Here is a 24761-nt window from a genome sequence, read left to right on the forward strand (position 1 = left end):
ACCAAACATCACATGATTTCACTTACATATGGAATCTCAAAAACAAACCAACTAAGAACAGAAACAGACTCATAGATGCAGAGAAAGAACTAGTGGTTGCTGGAGGGGAGGGGCAGGGGAGAAAAAAAAGTGAAGGGGGTTAAGAGGTGCAAGCTTCCAGGTAAAAAATCATGGGCATAGAGTGTACGCATAGGCACTGTAGTCAATAATATTGTAACACGTTTGGATGGTGATGGATGATAACTGGTATTATTGCTGTGATCAGGCCATGATGTATGATAATACTGAGTCATTGTGTTGTTTACCTGAAACTAATATAATATTATATGTTAATTTAACTCAAGTTTTTAAAAAGTCACTGATACAAGTGAAAGAACATATGGCTTGAAGTCAGTGTTCCTGGTTCTACGGCACTGGGTAAGTCATTCTGCCTCTTTGAGCGTTAGCATCCACATCTGTGTAGTGGGACAGGAAAATAATATTGACTATTTCCCCTGCAGTGAGGCTGTGAGACTGAAATAAAATGACATGGGTGATCTCATACTGTAAGGATAAATTGCCTAACTGTGCTTACTCTTTGTTACTGTTACTACTTTTCAAGACCACGTTGTCTTTTCAAAGAGCCCTTAACTGAATGAAATTTCTATCAGAAATCTGTGGGAGGGTGTGGGGAGTGGTTTTTTTGCCTTCTGGTTTGAGTTCTAACTTTGAAGGTACTGTCTGCATAATCAGTTTGCACTGAATACAATGTGCTTTGAAAATATAATGACAAAGAATACCTGGGATTTCTTTGTAAGTATAGTTTAGGAAGAGATGTGTAAATAAACGATTTCAATGCAATTTGAAAATAATGATAATGGTCATAATAAAATACTTAGGTTAATAATAATGGTTGTAATTAACATATTTTGAGCGTTACTCTGTGCTATGAATTCTGCTAAGTATTTGCATTTTCTTTTAAGTCTCATTATTATCCTATAAGACCGGCACTACTGCTTGAATTCTATAGATGATGAAATTGCAGCCCAAAGAGATGACATGATTTGCCCAAGGGCGTAAAGTCAGAAGTAGAAGAGTTCAAATTCAAATCTATGTCTCTCTGGTTCTAAGGTTTTCCTTTGTCTATTGGTCTACAGAGTATCCAGGAAGCTAGTGGGTCTGTATTCAAAAACTGTCAGAACTAACTCAGTCTGAAGTGCCTGGTCTGAAAGGTACCTTAAAGCAGTAATTTTCAACCTCCTGACAGCAGCAAATTGACAGTGACAATGGCAAATTGACCTCATGTCATGACCTAGTGCATGCACGCACGCGCGCGCGCACACACACACACACACACACACACCTATATATGCTTGTGTGTGTGCATGAGTGTATGTATTTGTCAAGAAACAATGTCCATCTTTGCTCTGATTATTTTTTCTTCTTCTTGTTTTTAATGCTTGTGGTGACTCCTTTGATTTGATTACTTAATAACGGACTTGATCATTTGATAACCCCACTGCAAGGGGCACTGAAGTAGGCTTCTCTTCCACAGGTGTGAAGACTATGGCCAGGAGAGGGAAAGTGGCCTGAGACGGATCTCACTAGTCATCATCAGGAAGGCACTGAACTGCTAGATTTTTTTTGTTGTTGTTTATACGGTCACCATTCTTAGATGGTCCTACCATCAGTAACAGCAGTCATTTTGTGATCAAACAGCTGTAGATTCGAATCTGAAATCCACTTCATCCAGCTATGTGACTTGAGGTGTGATTTCACTTCTCTGAGTAAATTTCCCCCTCTGGCAATGGGAGGGAGTAACAATATCCACTTACTAGGAGGATTATGAAGGTGAACTGATACTAAGGCCCAGGGCCTTGCACACATCATGTGCTCAGCACAGGTGAGATCCCAGGTAACTGGGGGAGACTTGAAATGGAGGATGATGGAGACTGAGGGTCGCTGTGAAATCAGCATTAATGTAACCAGAAGTATTATTAGAATCTAGTGCAAACTCAGGGTCTTTGAGGCAGAGAGAACATCTGTGTGTGTTACTGTGGACCACGGGGAGAACGTTGATTTTGGAGCCAAACAGACATGACTATGAATCCCAGTGCCAGAACTTTCTAATCTCAGTGAGTCTAGTTTTCTTATTGTAAACTGGGTTATTAACACCTCCTTCAAGAGGTATTGTGGGGATTCTTTGAAGTATTTTCCCCATACTTTCTCTCTACTTCCTAACTTAGAAATTTTACTTATCTTTAGATTGTATCTTTTTATTATACAGGACTAACATTTCATTTTAGGATGCTCATTAGAATCAAAAAAGCAGAAAAGACCATGGAAAGAAGATAATTCTTTGCCTACCTCCTCTTTTGCAGATAGTCATCAAGGAAAGGTTAATTTAGGTATTTACTAAGGTTATTTACCTAAGTCCACTGTCAATTACCTAACTGTTAAACTAACAAGATAGACAACCGAGGTGGTTTCATTTGGCCTAAGTCACCTGGAAACAAGTGTCCAACATTAAATTGGCCACGTAAGTATAAATTTCAAGAGCAGGGTGGATTCAAGAGGAAGACTTGGGAGTTACCAACTCAGCTATTGAAGCCATGAGAGGGATTGTTTGTCTAAAGAGGTGGTCTATTCTCGAATGAAAGCACAAGGGAGAAATGAAAGCACAAGGAAGAGAAAAAGGCATATGGCCCTTTAACAATGCAAGCATCTCCCCATAATTGATGGCATACATATGTGCATTACTCATTCATGCTAGAAGCTCACTCATGAATTATGTAACACCGTATTGATTCCGAGTGTTAAATCATACAAGTGAGGGACTTCCCTAGTGGTCCAGTGGTTAAGAATTTGCCTTCCAATGCAGTGGGTAAGGGTTCGATCCCTGGTCAGAAAGCTGGGATCCCACATGACTCATGGCCAAAAAACCGAATTATAAATGACAGAAGCAATATAGTAATAAACTGAACAAAGACTTTTAAAAAAAAATCAGGAGTGAATATGAAATGCTAATTTATACTCAGCACTAGAAATGTTTTTCATGATACATATTTTTCAAGGATTTCTTTTCTCCTAATGAGTTTCTAGATAATTTATTTCCCTGTGGTTTAAAAATAAAAATACATTATATTTGGACAAGAGATCTTCTGCTATAAAAGTTATATGCTCAGTGTTGATGGAGAAATTTTGATTGTTTCATGGTTGATTTTTTTTCCCATGTCTAGCACATGGAAGCTAATCTTATTATGAAGCAATTTTCTGTTTTCTTTTTAAAATTTTAATGAAATACTTTAAAATTTAAGATCAGAGCTGGCTTACCATCATTTCCCAAGTAAAACACCATCAAGAACAAATATTACAAAGGACCTCTGAGTTTTCTCAAGTGGTCTACATATTTACATGAAACGGATTTTTAAACATTTCCTCCACTTTTCATGCTCCTCTCAGTGCTGCTTAATTAACCAATCATAAAGAAAAGATGAAAGTATGTGGACCTCAAATCCTTGTGTTCTTGAAAAATTAAATAGGATAATTAAAATAAATTTCAACTAATAAGAACAATGAGAACCAACGAGAAACAATGACCAATGGAAACCGTGAGAACAGTTGGATCTAACAGGTCAAAGCTTCACAGAAAATGAACAAGGGCTTGTTTCAGCTTGCAGCTGTGGCTGCTTGCTACCTTTTGCACTGGTTGAATGACCACTGGTGGAGCACAGGGGAGCTCTTTTCTTCAGGGTACACTAACTGCTTAAATGCTCTTTCAGTGTCATTAGCCGAGAGGTTTTTTTAATGTGACTTTTCACCGGGCTTCCATCTCTCTCCAGATATGATGGCAGTCTCCGCCCTTCCGCTAGATTTTGCCATCTTGAAACAGCCTGTCCCTTATTCAGCTAGGCATAGAAGCACCATCCATGCCTGGCTATTGCATAGCAGGTGACTAACAGAGAGAGTTACTATACGACTTAACTGACCTGGAGGTGGGAATGGACCCTTTCTTTCTTACGTGATGCTATTCCACACAGCATATAGCAAAATCCACTTCCTCTATGTAGGCATCAGGGTAGGGAAGTTTTTTGAGCCTTCCTTGTGATTGGTTTGGGTCTTGAGATTGAGTTCCTGCCAGTGGAATGTGGGCAGAAATGATGTTCACTAGTGCTTTTTCACACTGTAATGAGTATATCCATCCCCCAGGAATCCTATAAAAATGCAGGCTGATTCAGTAGGTCTAGGGAAGGGCCCACATGTGTTTCAACATGTTCTCAGAAGATGCCAGCGCTGTTGGTTTCATACACAACAGTTCAAGCACTGAGAGGGTACACCAATTCCAGCCTACCTATAAGATTTCCTCGGTAGATTTCCATGATCTCGCAACCATATTTGCACAGTTAGAAGCAAAGGACTCGGGATGGGAGGAAACTGGATCCTAGCTCATTGACTGGAGGAGCTCTGCTCTGGGAAGCTGCTGACCCCTGAGGGTCTGTGAGTAGAGTCAGAGGTGACATTGTATTGTGTTAAACAGAGTGTCAGTGTTTACTTGTTACCTCATCGTGGTTTACTCGAAGACTCCTTCTTATCATCTGCCTTTTCTGAGTCTTTCCTTGACTTATATGTTTGAATTAACTTAGTAAACTTTCCAAATACCACCTTTGTACCAGCATGTGCTATGCTTAGCAACTCAGTCGTGTCTGACTCTTTGCAACCCATGGACTGTATAGCCCGCCAGGCTCCTCTGTCCATGGGGATTCTCCAGGCAAGAATACTGGAGTGTGCTGACATGCCCTCCTCCTGTGTATCTTCCTAACCCAGGGATCAAACCCAGGTCTCTTGCATTGCAAGCAGATTCTTTACCATCTGAGCCACAGGGAAGCCCAAGAATACTGGAGTAGGTAGCCTATTCCTTAAGTGGGATCTTTCCAACCCAGGAATTGAACCAGGGTCTCCTGCAATGCAGGTGGATTCTTTACCAGCTGAGCTACCAGGGAAGCCAGGTACCAGACATGATTCTATTCAATACTCGAAATGGAGAAGGCATAGTTGAAGCAGGTGGAGTTCTTTTTCTAAGGAACTGGGAGGGGAGATAAGACCTGGGATCAAGTAATGAATCAACAGGTTTCAAAGCTATCATGGCCTTAAGAAGCCTTGCTGCCTGAGCTCAGGAGAGGGAGACAGAAGTCCCAGTTGCAGATTTCAGGAAAGGATTTCTAGAAGTGGTTGTATTGACATTAGTACATGATGGGTAAGGTTTGGACTTGTGATAGAACAGGCAAGCTTCTATCAGGGGAGTTAAAAGCAGTAAATGGCAGGAAGGTGCGCAAGGAAGTGTGAAATTTGTCACTGAGATCAAGTGTCCAGAGTAGATGCTTCTATCTCAACCCTGCGGTTTGCTAACGAGAGTAATGTTAGTTGCTTTAACAGTAAATCTGAATTTTTCAGTGGCTTCAAAATAATAAAGCTTTATTTCTCAATCACCATTCCATCTCCATGGGTGTTCCTAGTCTCAGAAACCTTCCACATGGTGAGTCAGGAACCCAGGCTCCTTCCTGTGGCTTCTTTCTGTCTGCGATGAGGGTAAAGAAGGTATGTGGTGTTCCAGGAGGGAGACACACCGCCTGCTCATTGATGAGAAGTGGTCACATGACCCCCACCAGAAGCAAGGTATGCTGGGAAATGGCATCACTGACAGGGCAGCCACGTCCCAGTGGCAATTCCACTCTATGGTGAGGAGGGTGGTGCAGGAATCTTGGGAGCACGTAGCCATCTCTGCTGTAGAAGGGGGAATTCTGAGGCGGGACTGGGCTAGGGACCAGGATGTTGGGTTTAGAGTGGTGAAAACAACGTGTCAGATTCACATTCCCCCGCTGCAAGGGAAGCCTCGCAGTCTCTTCCAGGGCTCCATCCGGCAGGGCCTGTCTCACTTGGAACCTGGCTGTGAGCAAGAAAACATCTGTGGTTGGAAAGTGGGGGTGGTGATTCAGGACTGTTTGGGACTTGGAGAGGATGCTCTTGAACTCTTTACTCAACAAACAGCTCCCTCCGGCAAGGAGGCAAGAGGTCATCTGTCTGTCTGCTCTGGCACTTTCACCCAGTGACCTTCAGGGCTCAGACACCTTCCCTGAGCTGGAGTGAGCTCAGCACAAACCGTCCGTGGATATGACCATAACTGACTCACTGAAGGTCTGAGTGAGAGGAGAAGGCAGAAGCAGACAAACAGGCTCTGAGCCTTTGCCATCCCAGACCTGTGTCCTGTAAACAGGCTGTCGGCTTCACAGCCAAGGAAAGGGCCTGGATGTGAATTGGAGCTGGAGCCTTGACAGCTAGTATTCAGAGCCTCTGACTGTGGAGTACTGTGTTTGGATGGGGTAGGTTGCCCACAACCAGGGTACAGGAGAGGCAAGGTGGTGGGGAAAGAATGTAGCTTTGGAATCAGATGCAACTGGTCCATGCCTCTTACTCAGCTTTGGGATCTTGGATAAAAGTCCTTTATTCTTCTCTGGGCTCAGTTTCCCCTTCTGTGAAATTGGCATAACACTATGGACCTCAAACACTTTAGTTTAGAGCTAGCACTTGAGTGTTCAAGTCATATTTCTTTTCCTGTTCCTTCTATACAGAGGAGAGAAATCTGTTATATTTTCAAGTTAATTACTCTGAATAATGGTCAATAGCCATCATTTCTTGACCTCCTTCTTATGAGCCATGTAGTCCTTGCATCAACTGTAAGACAGACAATATTATTCCCACACAATTATTTGGCCAGCAATTATTTGCGGGGATTCTAGGGTCATGGAAAATGGCAAACGGGAAAAGCTGTCACTCACTTCCTGCCTCATTTGGAAGAAGTTGGCTATTTAATAGGCAGCAACTCAAGATGAGGCAGAGGAGCCAGTGTCCGGTACACATGAAGTTTGTTCCTGTGAATACTCAGGAGAAACCCTGCCAATATTTACCATTACAGTGACTTCACCACCTGCCAGGTACCAGGGGGTGTGATGGCAATCACCTTGTTAAATTCTTGTGATAAGTTTGGGTAGGTAGCATCATACCCATTTTTCAGAAGAGGAAACTGAGGCTCGGAGAGACTGTGCAGTCTGCCCAGAGTCACAGAGGCAATGAATGGTGGTGCTGGGCAATGTTTTGTTGTTGCTGTTGTTTAGTAGCTAAGTCATGTCCAGCTCTTTGCGACCTCATGGACTGTAGCCTACCAGGCTCCTCTGTCCATGGGATTTCCCAAGCAAGCATACTGGAATGAATTGCCATTTCCTCCTCCAGGGGATCTTCCCGACCCAGGGATTGAATCTGTATCTCCTGCATTGGCAGGCAGGGTCTGAATCACTGAGCCACCTGGGAAGTCCACGCTATGTTTATGCATTTTCAAAACTCAGCATGAGAATCTAAATAGGGGAAATCATGCATTTTTCAAAACTGGAAATGGGATTTGACATTCAAACAAAGGAAAACCTCATTGATTGAGCCTTTGGAATGTGTTCCTTAGGCTGTGATTCCCCTGCCACTTCCAAGGGGAAGCAGGAGAGGAAGGATGGACAGAGTTAGTCACAAATGGGGTCAGGGATGAACCTGGTTATGCTCACTTCATTTTCTTTTTTTTACTTAACAGAACTGTCTCAACTCCTCTGCTTCTCCACTTCAAGAAAGGCTGAATGAGCTCACTGTGGACCAAGAAAGCAGCTGGTCCTAGATGGAACTCACCATCTTGGTGTTTGTCTCCCCTCCAGCTCTCAGCCAGCAAGTGCTAATTGCAGAGTAAGCCTCTTCTGGTGGCCTGGGGTGTGGCACAGGCAGCCCACCTGACCCGTACGGTGGCTGTTGGGTTTCCAGGCTGGGCTCTGCCTCCCTCAAGAGTTTGGTTCGGAAACTCAGAGCCTTGTAGCACAAAAGGAGCTGCACTGATGGCTTAGCTTCACAGAAAAATCCTGGCATTCTGCCAGCTAAATAAGCATGAAAGAATTGCAAATTAATGCCCAATAACTGGATGGCCCTATCCATGCTCCCTTTGGGAGCATGGAGTAAAGTGAATGTCAGCTGAGTGTAGATGAGGGTACCCACTTCTCCACTAATTAGCTCAGTGATTTTTGTCAACAACAAGCAACCTCTCCAAGTCTCAGTTCTTCATGTGCTAAGTGGGACACTCAAACGAGGTATACATTTCCTGTCTTGGTGTAGGTCTTGGCTCTGAATGGGTGTTCAACCAATAACTAAAGAGATGATTCCATTTTGCTTCATGAAAGTAGCTTGAATATAACCATTTTATATTCACTTACGTTCATTACAATATTTTCCATTATAAGTTACAGAAACCCAATTTAAAATTAACCTAAGCATAAATGAACAAACAAAATGAAATTTCACAAGCTGGTCAAGTCCCAAGACGACCTACCTTCAGGTACAGCTGGATCCAGGGGTTCCAACAGTGACGCCAAGGACCAGCCTTTCATTACCCCTTAGCTCAGTGTCCTTCTGCTTATTGGCTCCAGCCCAGGGACCGACTCTGGTCACCAGATTCACGTTTTCCAGGGTGTTAACTTCCAATGCCCGTTTAGCAATCCAGGTAAGAATTTGAGTGGCCTCGCTTAGAACAGACAACTACACCTGGATCAACCGCTGTTGCTAGAGGCCCAGAGCGTTACGATTGGCTACTCTGGAGTCACATGACCTACCCTGTGGTCCGGAAGGGGATGCTGGTGGATGTGGAGACTGGTAGCTCTGCTGGGGATGACACAGAATGAAGAAGAGAGTTGTCCCAAGTCAGAAGGGGTGTTGGACTGACAGAAACAAAGGATACCTACCCCACCTTGGCAGCCCTAGAGAACGAAAGGACTTGGTTCTGGTTCTTGCTTAGGTCTCTCTCTGAGTCAGTGCCAGTCCTAGGACAGTCGTTCTAAGGTCATCAAGGTGAATTCTGTCGGTTCAGAGATAAACATAGCTTCCAAGCCAAGTAACATGACTTGCAAAAGAAGGAAGAGTTGCTACTGAGCTGTGTGAATCTGAACTATGAGTAGAAGCCCCAGGCTGTATCTGTCGCTTTGGCTTAGAACAGATGGGACCCAGGGCAACATTTCACTCAGCCAGCTGGGTTGCATGGACGTCTCATGCTCTGCTTGCCTTTAGGTCAGTGCCACGCACACCAGGATACGTGGTGTGTGGTTAAGTTTCCTCTGTGTATTTTCAGTTGCCTCCTTTAATTTTTCTTGCCCAAATTTTCCAAAACAATAACAATAGCCAAGCTAATGTCACATGGATGGTTCTTTGGCACTAGATGCTTTGAACTTGCTTGCTCTTTCTTGGCAGATGTTGGTGTACTGTGTTAACTTGAAGTTAAGGAAGTTAGGATTTGCCTTTGCAAACTGGTAAGGTAAGGCAAAGGCCACTTCATTTCTCTGCCTACGCTTGTCAGTCCTCTGTGGTGGTAAGAACCATGGATCTTCCTTCTCAGCTTTTTCCCAGTAGTCATTTCATTTGTTTCACAAATACTTGTTGAACACCTATTTTGTGCAATGATGAGGCGCACACATGTCAGCCAGATGTGAGCTGTCCTTCTGCCTCTTTCTCTGCTTCTTTGAGTATCTCCCTGCCAACGTGGAAAAGGTCCCCAGCACCTCTTTACTCAAGGTTTATAATGGGAGATGGAGGAGGGAGATTGCTTTGCATGTCTTGGAGCAAACAGTTGACAAATTAGGACTTCCCTGATGGCTCAGACAGTAAAGAATCTGCCTGCAATGCAAGAGACTGGAGTTCAATCCCTGGGTTGGGAAGATCCCTGGGAGAAGGGAATGGCAACCTACTCCAGTATTCTTGCCTGGAGAATTCCATGGGCCAAAGAGCCTGGCTACAGTCCATGGGGATCACAAAGATTGAGCAACTTTCACTCACTCATTCTCCTGAAATAGTTTCATTCCTCAGCATTGGTTTCGGGATGTGGTCGTGTGCCCCAGTCGTGGGTTTCCTGCTTTGTCTTCCTCAGCCTTGTCCACCCCAGTTTCTGCCCCCATCCCCTTCCCCACCCCCACTCCCCTTCCCCACCCCTACATGGTCGGCCTTCTCTCTTCCACGATTAGAGCAATTCACCTCCGCTTCAGCGTTTACCTCCACTCTTGTGTATGAAGACAGCACTGTGATGCTTAGAAGACCAAAGGACTCTTCAGTTTCCAGGATTTGCACGCCTTATGCTGTTAGCTATCAGACCCCATTTAGAGCCCAAGGGCCATGGCAGTGTTTCTCAAATGTGAACTGGGAACAAACCTCAAGATGCTGGTTAAGAATTACAATTCCTACAGAAAAAAATAAATAAATAAAATTCCTGGAGCCTACTCCAGATAATGGAATCAGAATCTCTTTGGAGAAAAGCAGTGGTTGGTTCTCAGCTCTGTCTGCCTATCCAAGTCACTTAGAGAGTATTATTCAGGTTTCCTTGGTGGCTCAGACAGTAAAGAACCTGCCTGCAATGTAGGAGACCAGGGTTCGATCTCTGGGTTGGGAAGATCTGCTGGAGCTGGGAATGGCAGCCCACTCCAATATTCTTGCCTGGAGAATTCCGTGGACAGAGGAGCCTGGCAGGCTACAGTCCAAAGGGTCGAAAAGAGTCAGAAATGACTGAGACACTTTCACTTTCACTTTCAAGGGAATAAAAACTGGAAACAGGATTTCCAGTTGTTGGAGTAGAGAGGTACTTCCCTTGTTTGTAAACAACTCTAGTGACTCATATGCAGCTGAAATTTGTATTGCGGGAATTCAGAGGAGAAAAGATAATTTCCCCTGATGGGGTTAGAGGAGGGATGTGCGAGGGAAAAAATTTCCTAGAAGAGATGAGTGCTGTTTGAGGTAGACCTGGGAGAATGTGTGGGCTTTTACTGACTGTGGACAAAAGAGGAGTACAGCTTCATCACCGTTGCTTAAATTCCAGTTTATTTAGGACAGAACTAATAGCAGCCCAGCTCTAACTGCAGATCCAACTCTAAAGTGGCACAGCGATTTGCACAAAAACCTTTATACTGCCCACCCCTCCCTTCTCCTCCCTCCCAAGGAGATGAGTAAGCTCTTCACAGATACTAAGGGTCATTGGTTTTTCTAAACTTTCTGCCCCACTCCCACTATCAGTAATGAAACTATCCCAGAAATGATCATATTTAAACATTCAAATTCCATCCCCAGGTTACCTCTAACATTTGAAAGTGGCACAATGTCTGTTGACAGCCACCTGTTTCAATAGAGGTTTAAACAATAAAACCTCTGTTTCCTAAGTGGTGACTACCACTGGCTCTCATCAGAAGGTGCTGGGCCGGGAAGGTGCCAGAGTGTCAGCCGAGGCCAAGAGGATAACAACTAGTCAATACGGAGATGGGCCGCTGAGTGCCTTCCTCACCTTACTGCCTGTTTGTTTAACCAACACCAGTGAGAGTCTTTATTAAGGGCTGTTAACACTCCAAAATGCTGTTTGTGGAGGCTGCCCGAGTGATAAGTGCCACTTCTGTTTACTCTCTTGTTCTCAAGGCTGTTGTAGAAGCCAAAAACGCAGTCCCGAAGTGGCTCGCTTTCTGTGAACAAACTATTCAATTCTACAAATAAGCCAATGGCTTGAGCACAGAATCAATAACACACACACACACACACACACACACACACAAAGTCCACAAGTGTTTGTTGGCTGGTAATGGATTTACTTACTTGTGAAGAAAGCTGAGTGCCGAAGAATTGATGCTTTTGAACTGTGGTGTTGGAGAAGACTCTTGAGAGTCCCTTGGACTGCAAGGAGATCCAACCAGTCCATCCTAAAGGAGATCAGCCCCGGGTGTTCTTTGGAAGGAACGATGCTAAAGCTGAGACTCCAATACTTGGCCACCTCATGCAAAGATTTGACTCATTGGTAAAAGACCCTGATGCTGGGAAGGATTGGGGGCAGGAGGAAAAGGGGATGACAGAGGATGAGATGGCTGGATGGCATCACTGACTCAATGGACATGAGTTTGGGTAAACTCCGGGAGTTGGTGATGGACAGGGAGACCTGGGGTGCTGCGATTCATGGGGTCGCAAAGAGTCGGACACGACTGAGTGACTGAACTGAACTGAACGGAACCACAAGCACACACAGTCACACAGAATCCCCTCCCCCACGCACATTGTCTGTATATCAGAATATACTCTTAAGCTCAGTGTTCGCTTAGTCCCAGCTCTGAATGTATAGTTCAAGTGTTTCATTTCCCAACAGTGTGAGTGAATCGTGCATGTCTGTGTTCAACAAGCAAAGGAAACACCAGGATTTCAGGAGACGTGAAACAAAGGAGTCTGCGGACTCCCAGCACAGGTCCCCGTAGTACGAGCAAAGGCTGGCTTTCCTGGAAAACTGGCTTCCTTCAGAACTCTGGTCCACTCTGACTCCAAATGTGGACGCTTGTGGAATTTGCCAGTTATGGGTTGAGGGGACCCCTCCCCTGGTGAAGTAGAAAAGCATCAAACAAAAGTTTCCTCTATGTCTGTGAGTTGCCCGCCTACCTCTGCCGTGACACCAACCACATCCTCATGCCTTAACATTAACAAGTTGTCTGTCGTCCCTTGTGGGATTCTAGGACTCAACCAATAGACTCATGCATGTTTTGAGAGCCCCAGAATCAAAACTGGAGAGGTGACTTTAGGAGATTGACAGTCATATGATTTATTGTCCAAACCAGAACCTTTGGAGAGTGAAAGGGAGTGCTATTAGTCATGATTCCAAGACTACAGGTGTTGGGTGGAACATTTGGTCTCCTCAATATTTATTGAGCCCCTGTTAGTAATTTAACCCATCCTTAATACAGTCTTCCCTTGAATCCTCATAATAACTGTATCAACTAGACAGTGTTCCCATTTTACAGATGATGAGGGTTCAAGGAGTGACTCATGTACAATGACTCCTCTATAGCTGTGCCCTGGTAAGAGCAGGTGTGAGTAGGAATTTGGACTGAAGTTTTATGCCAAAATGGATGTACCTTGCACTATAGTATGTGGTTTCTTATCTTATAATTCAGTGATTTTTTTCTTTTTTCTAAAAAAAACCCTAGGTTCTAAGGAGACATAAGTTGCTAGTTAGCTACCAATACACTCCTGAAGGCAAGGGGAAGACCATCAAAACAGCAACTCCATCTTCATGTTTAAGATATTGGCCAAGTGGATGAAACTTCATTTCCTGGGAGGAAGGGGATCTCTACTACTTGAAATAAAAAAATGGGAAGAAAGATCGAAGAAGAAAAAGGAGAGGAAGGGAAAGGAGAAGAGGAAGATGGGAAGAGAGGAAGAGAAGGAAGGAAGAAAGGAAAATAGGAAGGAAATGAGAGAGGCAGGGAGAGATCACTGTTACACTTTAAGCCCCTGAGTTTGAAACTGCGAAGCGGAGTCCCAGAGAGAGTTCCATATCCAATGTCACACAGAAAATCAAACAGAGAGGAAACAATGATCTGAAAAGACGAGTCTTTTGATTTTCAGTCCATGTGCTTTTTGCCACACTTTCCTGGGTAGCAAACACTATATTGAGAGGAAGTATGGCCAGTTGGAACTATTTTCTTATTTCACCTCGTTTTGACACTGCAGTGAATTGCTGGTCCTTAGGGAAGCTTTTCTTTAGAAAGAGGGATTTAGCTGCTTTTAAATATTGAGCAGGAAAAGCTGTCACAGTTTTCAGATATCCGATGGAAGAGATTTTAAATAGAGACAAGTGTGTGCATGTTGAATTTTGTTGTCTTTCTTAGCAGAAAGTAGTGTTCTTGAAATGCCTTCCTTTTTTCGTCACCATAGTCCTGGACTATTTGAAAAAAATTCAATGATAGTTTCGGGTTGGAAAGTGGAGAAAGCTTCACTGAGCTCTCAGTCAAATTGGATCAGGAGACTGGAGTGGGAAAGGGGGCCTTAGGCAGCTGCAGAGTATGGGGTGAGGGGATTTACAAGGATGAAAGCACAACAGGGACTTAAGGAGTCATCCCCCCGGCGCGTCCCCTGCAGCCCCCTACAAAGGACTTCCTAGTGGCAGATTAACCCAAGGGAGGGTGTCTTCTAAGAGTAGAGTCAGTCTGGGGGAACAAGGAGGAATCTCTCAATGGACAAATCTTTTGGATCCACCCTGACTTTCTTGGAACCGCTCCACCTTATTCTGCTTCCACATTTATGAAGGACCTACTATGTCCTGGGGACTCTTCCAAGCACTTTACACAGGTTAATTCATTTAATCCTCACTGTGAGGTTGACACTGTTTTTATTCTAAAGGTCAAATAGGTAATAAGTGCTGGAGCTGGAATTTGGACTGAAGAGATTCAGTTTTAAGCTATGTCCTCAACCCCATGCCACACTCACCCTGAAATTTCTGGGCATCAGCTGGAGTCATGCTGGGGGCTCAGGCCACCCACAACCCTGCAGTGTGATGCTCCTTAGTAGGAGATGAGGCTGGAGGGCTGGGCAGTGGGCATTTCCTCTTCTTCTTTGACATGGTTTTCCTTAATCTTTGCTCCTGAGGCTTGACCGCAGTGTGTTTGGGAAGTGGGAAGACAAGGAGTAGTCACAGGGGCCGTCAGTAAGCCCGTTCTCCAGCAGATCTCTCCAGACTCTCCCATGTACTTTGCAGTTTGGGTTAGAGGCTCAGAATACCTGGTGCCCGAGTTCTGTCCGTGAGCTTTGAGCCCTGTGGGTGATCCTCTTCTCTGGGCTGAATCTCAGCAGGGTGTTCTAAACACTGACTTTCTGAGTAAACTTGGTTAAACTTTCTAAACCAGAAACATGATAACTTAAAAATCCTCTGGTTTTAGTCTTCTACAGCCATGTATTCTAGGAAATTTGGGAGCCAATGTTTCAAGAAAGATAACTCCAAAGAGGAACAGATATGAGTAGATGGAAGATCATGATTAAAGAAGTGTGGAGTCAGAAGGGGAGAAAAGACAATTAGGCATTTCTCCCCAAAACACTATCCCTGTTAAAACTATGTATTGAGTGACTTGATGAACATGTGATTTCATGCAACTCTTTGGAAACCATCTATTGCCTAAACCCATGAAAAAAGAGAAAATGTGGGTGCATATTATATTGTTATGTCCCAGTGAAGCTTGGCTGGCTCTTCAGGAGCTCCTTAAGTAAGCTTGCCCTTCATGCATGGTTCTACCTGTGATTGGGAGTCCCAGACCATTTTCCTCCCCAGGGATTGCTCTTTCTCTCTCAGTCTTGCAGTGATTGACTTACAGGTATAGAAAACAGAACCCATACTTTTGAGATGGAGACTGAGCATTCTATAGTAAATTCTAGTCATTAAAACTGCTTTAAATATCCAGGATTACTGCAAAAGTGTTATAGAGAGAAAAAAAATGAGTTCTGTTCTCTGTTGCTTTATGGCCAATTGGTTTCTCATTATTGCCCATAAAATAAAAACAACTATATATGTATATGTATATGTATATGTAATATGTACAGGGCTTCCCAAGTGGCTCAACAGGTAAAGAATCTGCTTACAATGCAGGAGACTCAGGTTTGATCCCTGGGTCAGGAAGATCCCCTGGAGGAGGGCATGACAACACATTCCAGTATTCTTGCCTGGAGAATCCCATGGACAGAGGAGCCTTGCAGTCTACAGTTCATAGTGTCTCATAGAATCGGACATGTCTGAAGTGACTGAACATACATGCACACATGCTACATGTGTATATTTAATTTCAATGATGGCTCCAGGAAAATGTTGCAAGACCGTGTGGACTAGATGGAAAACACTAGATTTGAAATCTGAGGACCTGGATTTGATTTTACTCCTTATAAATTTACGAGGTCTTGGTTTCTTCCTCTATAAAAAGGATTATACCTACTTCACAGGATTGTTATAAAAATTAAGTGAGATAATGCGTGTGGTAATATGCTATAAAATAATTTGTTATTGGATATGAAAGAATTTGGTGTTAACAGAGAAATCAAGCCATGTGACAAATATTATATTCCGGACAGTGTAAGCACACATCCTGAAAGCAGATCTAAGCATCCTCATTTATAGGCACATGATGCTACACAGCAGTGGAGCCTTGTGACAGCCTGCAAAGGCATCTTTCAAGATCAAAAAGTCAAAGCTGATGACAAGGATCAGGGATGGGCTGTTTCTTTCTCAAGCACAGTACAGACAGCATTTCTTGAAAGGAGGGATGTGTTCCTTCCACCAAATTGTGATTAAGGACAAGCAACAAGAGTGCCCTGATATTTGGACAGGATTTTTTTTACAAGGTGAGTCAGGGAGTCGAGTTCTGCTCATTCTGTTGCCGTTCAGTCGCTAAGTCATGTCCAACTCTTTGTGAGCCCATGAATTGCAGTACTTCCAGGCTTCCCTGTCCTTCGCTGTCCCCTGAAGTTTGCTCAAATTCATGTCCATTGAGTCGGTGATGCCATTCAACCATCTCATCCTCTGTTGCCTTCTTCTCCTCCTGCCCTCAATCTTTCCCAGCATCAGGGTCTTTTCCAATGAGTTGGCTCTTTGCATCAGGTGTCTGAAGTATTGGAGCTTCAGCTTCACAATCAGTCCCTCCAATGAATATTCAGGGTTGATTTCCTTTAGGATTGACTGGTTTAATCTCCTTGCTGTCCAAGGGACTCTTAAGAGTCTTCTCCAACACCACAGTTTGAAAGCATCAATTCTTCAGTGCTCAGACTTCTTTATTGTCCAACTCTTACATCCATACTGGACTACTGGAAAAACCGTAGCTTTGACTATACAGACATTTGTCGGCAAAATGATGTCTCTGCTTTTTAATACGCTGCCCATTCTCCTCCAAGCTTTAAGTATTTATTTTTAGGGATTTCACATTACTTGTTTTCTGTTTATTTGCTGTTGTTGTTTTTTCTCTGCCAGACCACTGGTTGTGGGATGGTAGTTCTCTGGCCAGAGATTGAACTTGTGTCCTTGGCAGTGAAATCCCAGAGTCCTAAGCACTAGGCTGCCATGGAATTCTCCTACTCCAAGTTTTAAATCACTAATTAATACCTTTATTTCCAATGAAGCTATTGGTCCATGGAAGAAGGACTAGCTCCCTTCTTGGAATGAAAATCTTAAGTGTTGCAGAGAAAGTTCACTGAAATGGTACATCCATACACCATCCGCATATCATCCCAATAATAGCAGGATACTATTTTCAAGTGTGGATGATTTATCTGATGTTCCTCTGATACTGGGGCTAATGGCAATCCAACGTCTTGTACCATTGGTCTTTGGGGCCAGGAGTCTGATTTTAATCTTTTCTAGGAATCCAGAACCCTTGGAAGCTGGAGAGAAGGTTTGCCTTAGTTCATTTGTGTGATCAGGGGGAGAGACTAAAGGCTCTTCCTTATAGGAATTTCGACCCCTAGAGCTCTGGGACCCTGCAGAGGGAAGGAGAGGAAGGACTAGAGGGCTGCTTGCTGCTGTTCTGTGGCCCAGGTGCTTTTTTTTAAACGTTTATTTATTTATTTTATTTTTGGCTGTACTGGGTCTTTGTGCTTCGTGGGCTTTTCCCTAGTTGCGGCCAGTGGGAGCTACCCTTCACTGCAGCGCGCACTCTTCCCACTGCGTGAGCTCCAGGGCAGGCGGGCTTCAGCAGCTATGGCACGTGCACTCTGTAGCTGCGGTTCCTGGGCTCTAGAGCACAGGCTGGGTAGTGGTGGTCCACGGACTTAGTTGTTTCACAGCATGTGAGATCTTCCCGGACTATGGATTGAACCCACGTCTCCTGCATTGGCAGGTGGATTCTTTACCACTGAGGCACCAGGGAAGCCCCCGAGCCCAAGTCTCACTGCTTCTAATTGGAATGTGTCCCAAAGGCAGAGGAGAGGGTTGCTTCACCCATGGTTTTGCAGACTCTGTGCTCTGCAAGGGGAGTATTATACCATCAAGTCTGTCTTATAAATCCATGCTTCCTCAAAGCTCAGTAGAGGAGGTACCCATTAAATACTGAATGACTGAAGGAATGAATGAAAGAAAGCCTTTCTGAACAGTCCTTAAAGCTGACATCTGGTGAGCAGGGGTAAGGAATATAAGGCACTTCGATTATTAGGAATATGAGCTGTAATTGCACATCTGTTACTTCATTCCACCTTGAGTCAACAAGAGAGGGGATGGAGAGAGGAGAATTGCATGTGATTCCTATGGAATGGAAATTGAGAAACAGTGATCAAGCTTCTTGCTCAATGTTACAAAGAAGCAGTTCTCAGGTTCAAACCTAGGTCAGCCAGCACTTTCTCCACTCTGCTGTGCTGATCAATGCCCATGGCATAGAAGTCAAGAGGTCTGCATTCATGATGACAGGAAGTGAGGTGGGCATGAAACTAGACACCCAGCAGAAGGGCAGTCATGATGTTTTCTTGTTGCTTTAAAATCTAGGTTCATTTGTCTTGAGATGTGGGGTTTTCTTTTCTTTTTTTGTGTGAAACTTTTGCACCCTCGGATTAAATCTGAGTATCCTCAAGGTGCTCTAGCTTCTTGGTTGTTTATTATATTGATATACCCAAAAGCTGCTAGGATAGTCCATGTGTGTTCTGTTATTCAATCTTCATAAGAACTCAGTATAAGATTTTATGATCCCCATTTTACAGATGCAAAAACTGAGGTTAAAAAAAGTGATTTCACTGAGGACATACACTACAAATGGCAGAGCCAGTGTATGAATCTAGTGTGTATCTAGAAAAGTATATCAGTTAAGTGTTCTTTTCACTTCTCGGTTTGATGACTCTGCAATTGACTGAAAAAAGAAAGAAAGAAAGAAAGAAATCTAGAAGCCCAACAAATTCTTTGAGAAGCAGACAAAAGGTGCCAGGAGTTATTCTGATCTAACTTCTAGGAGAACCCAATCTTCACTGATGGGGAAAAAATAAAAATACTAACATCCTGGTGGCAAATCAATGCATTTTTTCAAAATTCCTTCTCATAAGTTCATTCGTTCAGCAAATATTTATTGAATGACAATTCTGCTTGATGCTTTTTTCAGCCCCAAGAATAAAACTGGGAAAAGTCCTGCTTGCCTCGGAGAGGTGGAGGAAGAGACACTAAAGTCTCTTCAGTTTATTACTTTGTTTGTTAGACAGCCATATTGCAATATAATCCACACATGATAAAATTCACCCACTTAAAATGCACGATTCAGTTATTTGATCACATAGCAAGCTTATGTGACTGTACCACTCACTATCTGATTCTTGGTCAGTTTCAAAGGGATCTCTAATTTGTTAGAAGTGTTAAGTGCTATGAAGACAAATAAGTGTGGAAGAGTGAAGACGCTGGCGGTCAGGAAGGGACCACCAGATAAAGGGATATTTGAACAAAATCCTGCATGAGTGAGCAAATGAGACATGGATTTTTGGGTGAAGGACAGTTCAGAGAGAGGAAATGGTGCAAGGCCCCAAGGTGGGAGCACACCTAGATGTTCAAGGAAGAACAAAGAAATCAGTGATTGACGGCAGGAGGACCGGAAAGGAGAAGGCCTCACCGGAGATTATGAGATTGTGTGTTAGAGCATCTAATTCAAGGCCTGGTGCACAGCAGGTGCTCAGTAAATGAGAGCTGTGATTATTACGCTTGTTATTCCTGTTCTTATCTTGGAGACACCAGGCACCTAGCTTCCCGAGCGCAGGAGCGCTGCTTCACCTTTGCATCCTTGAGACCAGACTAGAACTGCGCATTTCCTGCAGGCATTGACTACTCATTGAGTGAAAGAATGGGTCAGTCCGCTTCCGTCTTCACTTGCTCCAAGGACAAGCAGGGGTAGATGCCCGGATGGACTGGTAAACCACAAAGACAAATTAATACTGAACAATACTTGTTAAGTATCCCCTACAGAAGGGACATTATTTCCTCTAATGGCTTCAAAGTTTCTATTTCCGTGAGAGGTGGGAGGTGGAATGAAGAGATTTTTTTTTTCCTCTCTCTCTTCCGGGCCCCTTCTTGAAGGCAGTTCTGTGATAGGGGTTTCTTTATAATTGGGCAAGGGGGTGTCTGGGTCAAAGTGACAGCCAATGTGTGCTGCTATTACAACACATTACATAAATAACTCTATATAATTGCTACCATCCATCAATTTAGGGAGATCGGTGGTGAGAGACGCTGCCAGTTTCTTGGAATGAAACCTAAAGCTCCAAATAGCTCATTCAGTCACACGCACTAATCAATGCCAGTTTTTTTTTTTTTTTTAAGGGAGGGTAAAATTGGTCTGGTCACCAATTCAACCTTGAGAAGGATTCCCCTGTGTATGTTTCATAGGAGTTTGCAAGACTTTGCCCAATGCTCACTTGAAATGATTTTTTTTTCTTTTTCTCAGCTCTCACCAAACTCTTCTGTATCGTAGTATTACTTTGTATTCCGCCTTTCCCTAGGCTGTAACTTGAAGCCTCTACTGAGTTGGCTGAGGAGAGTCAGCTTTCGGATGGATTCAGGTTAATCTGACCACTATAGGCTGCAGGACAGAACATCCTGGCTCCTATGCAGATCTGAGGAGTTCTAAATGTCCAGCGTCTCTGTACACATGGGTCAGGTTAACCTGATTCATTCTCAATTCCTTGTTTCATTCCAGGTTGACAGAAGAGTAACCATGATTTTTAAAAACAAACAAATGGAAAAAACATGTTAGACACGTGTCATTCAAAAAGTGTGAATTTGGAATTAGAAAGGGCTTTCAGTGGTCCCATCCTACAGTCTTAAAAACATTTTAACCATGTTTTAAATTAAAGTATAGTTAATTCACAATGTTGTGTTAGTTTCAGATGTACTTAGTTCCCTGTGTTATCTAGTAGGTCCTTGCTGTTTGTCCATCTTACGTATCCTCTTCCTCCTGCATCGCTTCTGTCGTGTCCAACTCTGTGCGACCCCATAGACGGCAGCCCACCAGGCTCCCCCATCCCTGGGATTCTCCAGGCAAGAACACTGGAGTGGGCTGCCATTTCCTTCATCTTATGTATAGTGGTGTGTATATGTTAATTCCAAACCCCAAATTTATCCCTTCCCCACCTTTCCCCTTTGGCTACCATAAGTTTGTTTTCTATATCTGTGAATCTATTTGTTTTGTTAATAAGTTCATTTATATCATTTTTTTAGATTTCACATATAATTGATATCATATATTTGCCTTTTTCTGTCTGACTGACTTCACTTAGTATGATAATCTTTAGGTCCAACCATGTTTCCACAAATTGAATTATTTCATTTTTTTTTATGGCTGAGTATTATTTCTTTGGAAATACATCATTATTTCATTGTATATATATCACATCTTCTTTATCCATTCATTTGTCAGGTCCCTTCTTACTCTTGAACCCGGTCAATTTCATACACTAGGTTATAAGTATACCCAGGGGGCAAGGGCTGTTTGTTACATCCTGTTTCCCCAGGGCCTAGGACAGTGTGTCTGGCACAAAGTGATGGAATAATTTTATTGAACTGATATTGAAGTAATGAAGTCACATTCTCATAGACAGATAATGAAATCGAATTGCATGTTCCAACAAAGGCTCTTCTGAGCAGAGATAGTCAACAGCTGAGGTTTCCCAGGTGGTGCAAGTGGCAAAGGACCTGCCAAAATAAGAGATGCGGGTTCGATCTTGTTAGGACCAAACTGAAGCCAGGACAGGCTCTAAGGGGCAGGCTAGGCCTGAGGTTTAGTCTCTAGAAAAGCTGAGGCACTGGGAACTCCTGCAGGCAGTGTAGCTCGACCAATCAAAAAAAAATCCTCATATCCCCCCGCCCGCGCCAGACCTAAGCCAATCCGGATAGGGATGCGAGGTTTAAAAGTCCCGCGCGCATGTACAGTGTAACCAATCAGCTATGCTGTTACAGGAACAAAGAACCATCTGTATAAAAGTAGATGTGATTCAGAGCTCAGGGCTCTCGTCAAGACTCCACTGCGCTGGATGAGACTTGAGCCCTAGGTCAAGCTAGCAATAAACCCCTTTATGCTTTTGCATTGCTGTGGATGTCTTATTCTCTCAGTTTTGGGGACTTGGACACTAGGCATAACAGATCTCTGGGTTGGAAAGATCCCCTGACCTGGCAACCCACTCCAATATTCATGCCTGGAGAATCTCATGGACAGAGGAGCCTGGCAGGGCTACAGTCCATGGGGTCACAAAGAGGTGGACATGACTAAAGCATCTTAGCACATATGCACAGTCAACAACTTGTTTTTCAGTAACCCTGAGAAAGTCTGCAAGCTTCTGGAACATGCGTACCTTGTTTAATTTCCATGTGCATGGACCACAGGCTCTTACGGGGGGTCGTGATGGTGGGGTAGGGGATGTACTCAACAAGTGTGTGGTACAGACACAGCAAAGAACTTTCCACCCTCAGCACCTACCTAATCTGGTTTTATTTCTCCATGAGAAGTTTGCCCCCTCTGAAAAAAAAAAAACAAAAACCCTATATCTGAAGACCATTTAGGCAGGGATCCTACATGAGGACAGGACAGGGCGCCTCTGAAGTCCCTTTGGCTTCACGCTCCCTGCTCTTTCTAGGTCACCCAGACACGTTTGTCTGAATGAATGCTTGGTGCTCTTCAGGATGTTGTAGCCTATTATATTAGTCACAAGTACTTTTGTGGATAATTAGTAGGAAATGAAAGGATTCAAGGATGATTTGGCACTTCCAGAAATCCTTAGAAGTTCTTTTGGAGGGAAAAAATAAGTAAGTCTTGCTAAAAACCCTCAAGCCAAGTGGCATTGTTCTTCTTCGTGGAAAATTACTACTTAGAAACAATGCTATGAAATGCGTCATCCTTTTGGGGGCAATGCCATTTAAATGTTCCTGGGCTAAACAAAATCTGGCCAGTGATAGTTTTACCTTTTCTAGGGGCTGGTATAAAGGGATGGAGACATCAGGACCTCTTTCTTCCTGGCAGACAGCATACCAAAACGGTTAATAGGAATGAGATTGTCTCCTATTTGAATAGCACTTTACATTTTCACCTGGCTTCCCAGGTGGCACTAGTGGTAAAGAACTTGTGTACCAATGCAGGAGACTTAAGAGATGCAGGTTCAATCCCTGGGTGGGGAAGATCCTCTGGAGGAGGGCATGGCAACCCACTTCAGTATCCTTGCCTAGAGAATCCCATGGACAGAGAAGCCTGGCAGGCTAAGGTCCATGGGGTCACAAAGAGTCAGACACTACCGAAGTGACTTAGCATGGCACTACATTTTCATGAACTTCATTCATTTACAGTATTATTTGATCTTCAAAAAACCAGCTTGTAAGGATGGTAAGGCAGGAATTGGGCTGATGAAAGTGGGGAAGGTGGATGATGATGTACTTGGGGTCTCCCAGTTAGAGGGCAACACAAGAGCTCAGGTCTCCCAATTCCTTGGAAGCCCCGTTTCTGCTAGGGGAAGGTCCATGAGGAGGGGAAGACCCCTCTTCCCAATTTTAATTTCTGTTGCAGTGGTTGATTAAGCCTTCAGAGATTCCTTTTGTTTCTGCTCCTAGGAGTCTGTGTGGCTGTTTGCCTAAAACAGACATAAATAAAATAAAGCAAAAACCAAACGCATACAAAAGCAAACAACATTCTGGCCAACCTTGTCAGGTGTGTTGGCTTTGGAGCCGGTGGCACAGAACACAGGACTTCCTTGTTCTTGCCAATTTCCCCCAAAGCACTGCTCATCTCCAGTTTGCCCTGAGCTGGTCATGTGTCACCACTTTCCAATGTAAGTACTTCTGCCCCTTGGGCGGCCATTCACAGATCTGGCTTTGGAGCCCCTTTCTTTTCTGCTCTGCTAACGTTGTCCTTGAAGACACGCCTCTTTCTCTGCTGAGTCTCTTTCTCTCTGCCTGTCCCCCTCTGTCCCTGCTCCACACACAGGCCTGCAGCATCTCTCATTTGACAACTCCTTCTCTTTCCTCCTCCTCCACAGTCCATCTTCTCAACGCTCCAGCATCCTCTTAAACCTGGCTCTATTTACTGATTCCCATCAGGGAAAGTCAAACTCTATGCAGCCTGGCACGGGGACCCTTGGTGACTCAGTCCCAACCAGCTACCTTCACCCCCGTCAGTCACTCATGATGGCCTGGAATGAGTCTTAGGCTTCAGCCACATTCTTTGGGCACGGCCATATTATCTTAACAACTTGACTGGAGACGAATTAGTAATCTGTATTATTAATATGCCTTTCATTACCTGAACATTATTGATATTCATTTACATAACAAATCGCAGGCCACAGGCATTAGTTTCTGCAAAAATCCACCAATCAATAAAGTGTTAATTGTGCTCTTCCACCTTTAAGACTTGGCTCATACGTTTCCAAGCATAGAAATCTAATTAGTCAATTTTCAAGGGTTAATGCACGGGGTGTTACCTCTAAGAAAGCTTCCAATCTCAATTTCTCTAGAAAGCGGGTCTCACCCAGAATCAACAGTTGGTGCCAGGGCCTTGCTTGTTTGCAATATTGCTCATCTATCTACCTCACTAGGCTGTGAGTTCCCTGTAACTCAGACTAGACCTTGGTCATTCTCATATTCTCTGCATCTAGTGTAAAATAGGCACTCACAAGTTTTCCCAGAGGACTTCCCTGGTGGCGAAGTGGATAAGAATCTGCCTGCCAATGCAGGGGGCATGGGTTTGATCCCTGGTCCGGGAAGATCCCACATGCCTTGGAGCAGCTAAGGCCATGAGCCACTGAAACCCATGCACCCAGAGGCCATGCTCTGCAGCAAGAGAGGCCACCACAATAAAGAATAGCCCCCGCTCGCCCCAGCTAGAGAAAGCTGGAGCACAGCAACCAGGATCCAGCATAGTCAAAATTAATTAATTAATTAATTTAAA

This window comes from Capricornis sumatraensis, chromosome 6 (assembly GCF_032405125.1).
Source record: "Capricornis sumatraensis isolate serow.1 chromosome 6, serow.2, whole genome shotgun sequence".
NCBI classification, from domain to species: Eukaryota; Metazoa; Chordata; class Mammalia; order Artiodactyla; family Bovidae; genus Capricornis; species Capricornis sumatraensis.